Source organism: Temnothorax curvispinosus, unplaced genomic scaffold (genome assembly GCF_003070985.1).
Source record: "Temnothorax curvispinosus isolate PA1 unplaced genomic scaffold, ASM307098v1 QBEX01002423.1, whole genome shotgun sequence".
NCBI lineage: Eukaryota > Metazoa > Arthropoda > Insecta > Hymenoptera > Formicidae > Temnothorax > Temnothorax curvispinosus.
This window is the reverse complement of record NW_020212203.1, coordinates 15,826-21,360: the sequence shown is the minus strand read 5'-3', so window position 1 is coordinate 21,360 and position 5,535 is coordinate 15,826. Positions and strand designations below refer to the sequence as shown.

General features: G+C 30.2%; 1 long non-coding RNA gene across 1 annotated transcript; it reads right to left on the bottom strand.

Annotated features, from left to right (window-relative positions):
* Positions 1-1,908: 1,908 nt before the first annotated feature.
* Positions 1,909-3,397, bottom strand: LOC112451627. Its single transcript, XR_003040392.1, has 3 exons — positions 3,372-3,397; positions 3,054-3,157; positions 1,909-1,930 (listed from the first exon to the last, which is right to left on the bottom strand). It is a non-coding gene; the product is annotated as an uncharacterized LOC112451627 (long non-coding RNA).
* Positions 3,398-5,535: the final 2,138 nt, after the last annotated feature.

Here is a 5,535-nt window from a genome sequence, read left to right as displayed (position 1 = left end):
CGTCACTTCTTTTCAGACGCTCAACGAGTGAGCATGTCAGTTATCGCTTTGATATTGCGTAGATACGCTACTTTCTATAATCGTAAAATCCGTAATATTTCGGCTTCTGAGGAAGCAGAGCTGTTATATACAGCTACATCATTATTTGGGAAAGACGAAACCTTGTCTCTGGACTTTCTGACTGCTGAAGAGGAAACGAGGGAATTCTGATAGTGAAGACGAGGGCGGCCATTAATCCCGAGATATATTTTTGGAAGGACGAGGATCCCTTACGTCGTCTTTGTACTTGATAAGTATACTTCTGATGAGAGAATTCCAGTTATTTTATTCTGGAACAAGCCTAATTTTGGCTAATTTTAAGGTAACCTTATCATTTTATTTGGTACAACCGTTCTTGGGTTGACATTATATTCAGGCTTTACACAGCCTAATCCTCGGATATTGATTACTGAGAATATCGTGAGATTTTCACGATTCCATTTTGTGGCGCGCATAAATTAATACGATCGAAAGGCCTTTTCTCGAGAGCTCAGTTCCTTCGTGAATTTTCCAGAAGACGAATAGTATAAAGCTATCCGTGCTTCTATCCGTATAACATATAGCGTGTTCGGCGCGTGACAACGAAATATCTGAGGCGTGAAACATCGCGTGATTTGAGCGTGATATACCGTGTTAAACTAGTACGACATTGCGTATCCTAAGAATAATACATAGTGCGTATTAAACGTAACTAAAGTCAATATAGATATTATTATCGGATGATACAAATAGTAAATACTGTCGAAATTCTCAGTTCGAGAAACTATATTCCTTTATTAACCGTAATTATTATTATTCGATTTCTTGCGTGTTTTTCTGTATATATTTTGGTAATAATTTGCGATATTAGTCTATATTCAACTTATACAAGTTTATCCAGGTCAATAATGATTAAAGTACAATACACTATTATAACATATCGAATTCTAAACATGATCTTTCCTTTCAGAAATTATATTCTTATTCGACGTTCTATGCTGAAACATTACTTGAACTTAGTAGTTTGATTGGTAAAAGAAAGATTAAATATCCGATAAAAAGTAACAAAGAAAAACCTTCAATCATAAATGACAACGATTCAATATAATCCTTTACTGCATTGTTCTGGTATGATTTACGTTTTTTGCATATGTTTATGACTGTTTATTATATTGTGTATTAATTTGATTTCGTTTAAATTACTTTGACATTGTCTAATTGAGATAAACATTAATTGCTGCATTCCTGCACAACCGAATGTAATACTTTGATTTTGTTATCAAATGATATAAACATTGTACTTTTATTTTATGAATACTGGTAAGGTTTTTGGCAGTTTTCCTTACCCGTGCAACGAATGTTGATATTCGATGAGATTCTGCCAAATAAAGTATAATTGATTCATTAAGCAATTAAGGCATCGTTCTTTTCTTCCCTTCGAATAAAAGGTTTGATACTCAGTTCCTATACAAATATTACTGATATTTATTTTAGTAATATTGCGGTAATATTGCTGTAATATATCAGTAATATTACGGTAAAATTACTATAATATTTGCGTGATATTTGTACAATATTGCTAGAAATTAAAAAACCATTTTAATAATTTTTATTAAATTGTATTAAATTATTTTTAATAGTATTGTTACATACAATTTTAAAATAATATTAATATTGTAAACGCAATAATATTATTTGTGTAATATTAGATAATATTTATTTAATATTGCTAAAAATTAAAACATTTTAATGAATATTATTAAATTTTATCAAATTGTTATTTTTAATAATAGTATTACATACAATATTAAAAAAATTATATTGATATTATCTTTCTATTTCTTTGTTTTTCAAAACTGCTCCATGCTACTCTGCACTGTATGAATTTCTACTGATAAAGAATGACGTAACACTATAACATAATACAAAAACTGTAATTATTATTTATATCTAATTATACAAGGTGAGTTTTATTTTGTATGCCAATTATCTTCACTAATTATCTCAGAAAGTATTAGTTTATTGGAAAAATGTTTCAGATAAAAGTTGGAGGGTTTATAGAGGAATAATGAATGATCTTATTAGATTTTGAGTCTAAAACCCATGTTGAGCCCAGTAGGGTCCAAGTCAAATTTTTTAAATAAAAATTCGTTTTTTATTACATCATTTTTTTCTACTAATTAATATAAACAACTTTTGTCTGAAACATTTTTTATTTGCCTTATACTTCTTGAGATATTCAAGAAAAATTTGCTAATTTTTTTAATATTTAGCTTATATCTTGATAAATGCTTGTCGGAGGTGAAAATGATACAAGACTTTTTTACTTGATATGGTCTCAAGAATATGCTATTGCAATAATACCCTAATTTCTTTAAATATTTGTGTATACATTTTCTTGAAGCTTTCATGTGTACATAATTATTTAAAGAAATTAGAATACTATTGCAACAGTATAGTCTTCAAACCAAATCAAGTCAAAAAGTCCTGTACCACTTTTCACTCCGACGAACATTTATTGACAAACATCTATTGTAAGCTAAATATTGAAAAAAATACCAAGTTTTCCTTGAATATCTCAAAAAGTATAAGGCAAATAAAAAAATGTTTCAGACAAAAGTTGTTCATATTAATTAGTAGAAAAAGATGATACCATAAAAAGGGGGTTTCTATTTAAATAAATTGACTTGGATCTTATTAGGCTTAACACAAGTCCAGGACTCAAAATTTAATAAAATTGTCTATTGGTCCTCCTTGAACTCTCCAACTTTTATCTGAAACATTTTTCCAATAAATCAATACTTTCTGAGATAATTATAGCGGAGATGATTGGCACACGAAATAAAAATCACCCTGTTTATTTCATACATAATTACATATTAAAACATAAGAGTACGGGGTTAAATATGACGTGTTCTGATATTCACTGTCTATACTGAAAATCTATGGTTAATGTTATATATACACTTTAGATTTTCAGTACTGGATATTAAAATATTGGAACGCAGTTTATACCAAGTTTAAATTTTTCTTACTTATGTATCTAATAAATGAAGCTGTCGCTCAGAAGAGTTTGATAGAAATCAAACTGCTTGGTGCTGCTCTGCGTGAACTTCCACTGATGGAAAGCAACGTAACACTGTAACATAATACAAAAACAGTAATTATTATTTACATCTAATTATATATTTTAAACATAAAAGTAGGTTAAGTATGAATTTGTATTGTGATATTCACTATCTATGTATACTGAAAATCTGTAGTTGATGTTACACGTATACTTTGGATTTTCAGTATTGACGATTAATATTGGAAAGTATGGTTTATATCAAATTTAATTTTTTCTTATTTACATATCTAATAAATAAATCTTTTGCTCGTCCATCAAACTACTTGGTGCTGCTCTGGACTGCATGAACATCCACTGATGGAAAGCAATACTGTAACATATAGCACAAGAACAATAATTATCATAAAGTCATGTAAATGGTTAAATAATTATGGTTAAATCATTTAATTAATGATTAAACTGCTTTTTAGAAGATTTAGGATCGGCATATTTCTATCACGTATCTCCAACTAAGGGCTCCAGTTGGATTAAACTGTTGAAAATTTTGAGGTTAAGTTAGCATCCAGATTTAAGTATAAAACCGTTAATAAATAATTTCATTAGAGACTCGTTCAATAAGGTTATAAAGGCAAATATATGTATTTTAAGATGGTCATTGAAATGATTTTTATGATATTAACGTGGTTTTTGCAGACCATTATGCCACGTAATCTCTATTTTTGGATTTAAAGACAAATCGCCAAATATATATGTACAATGTACATATTAGTAATAATTATACAAAAATACTTTTAAAAATATTTGTGTGAACAATATTTATTAAATAAAGAAAAATTACCTGAAATTAAAACGATTGTTTCTGTGCGGTGTCGTACACGTGATTGCGTGGTCTCACGGAGCCATGCAAGAGACAGCGAGAGAAGACCGGGAATGATGGGGGTCGGTGCTGCGACCAAGCGCATAGCCACACACACTAGCGTTCTTCCCTCCACTTACGCACTCAGAAACGTTCTGTTTATCCGTGTGACAAACTCGTAATTTGAAAAGTTTAATATTGATTATATAAGAAATATAAATTTTAAATTTTATCCATTTATTTTATTATCAATTTACTTACTGGCTCTTAATTAGAAATTAATTGTACATATAATTACCTTTTATTATTACAAAACAAATAACAAGTTATAAAATTAAATACCACCACTTATAAAATTTATCTTAATCACTTTTATTCCCCAAAAGTACAAGTCAGTCTCTTTTGATTTCATCACATTTTTTGATTTAGATTTTTCTTTCTTTCAGTCCAAAATTCTTTAACTGGTATATATTATCTGTGCAATACGTATGATTGTGTGATACCTTAATAACGTTTTAATGACGTCAATAAGATGTCATTAAAATGTCATTTGACATTATTTTGCTACTTAAAGTATTATATTTCAACAATATATTGTAGCAATATTACTGTAATATTTCAATATTATTTAAAAACGTGTAATACATCAGTAATATTTCTGAAATTTTTTATTGTAATACGTAATATTTTCACTATATTGCAATATTACTGCAATATTTCTGCAATATTATGTGCTGTGTGGGGCAAAACCGGGATTAGAAATGTCAGTATTATCGACATTTTTAGTTCCGCTTGGGTGGCGGTTGTATTCACGTTCGAGTTCGCCTGTCACTGCAGGATCCCCTTAAGGCCAATTTCTTCACCGTTGGATAACTCTAGGGTCAACCTCACTCTTCATTTCTTTTTAACTGCCACCTTAGAAAGAGATTGGCTATTGAGACTGCCACCTTAGAAGAAATTGGCTATTAGCCAATTATATTCGGTAATAGCTCTATCACTAGCTGTTACAGATAACGGATTAAAATTAATTAAATGCAATCCATCCAGAGATGTTACTCGGGATAACATTGCGTATGCTTGACCATGACTAAATACAGAATTACCTATATCTATAACAGCGTTTCGCAAGCTTAAGTTGGCTTTTATGAATGGTGATACCATAACTCAAAGATAATGGAAATTGTTTTCTAACAACATACGCTTTATCCATATCCATTACTTGAAACTTGACACTTACTCTTTCAATAAAATACTCCAAACCAGACGGTAAAAGAAGTTTTATCTTTTCTACATAATCAGTATCCTGCACAACAGAAATAACTGTAGCAATTGTACCATTTACAAGGCCCAAAGTGACATCAATATTGCGTCTTATCATGACTTTAGCTCCAATTTTAATTGTAATTTGTCTTGAAAGTCCAGTTGTTTTAGTATTATCTTCATCATTATCCGTCAATTTTTAAAATACTTTCTTTCTTATATGATTACTACATTCAAACGTATTGTTGCGCTCGCCGAGTCCGCGTTCGCGTCTCGCCGCTCGCACTCTCCCTCACTCGCGCAACCGGTATTCGCGGTCAATGAGACGACA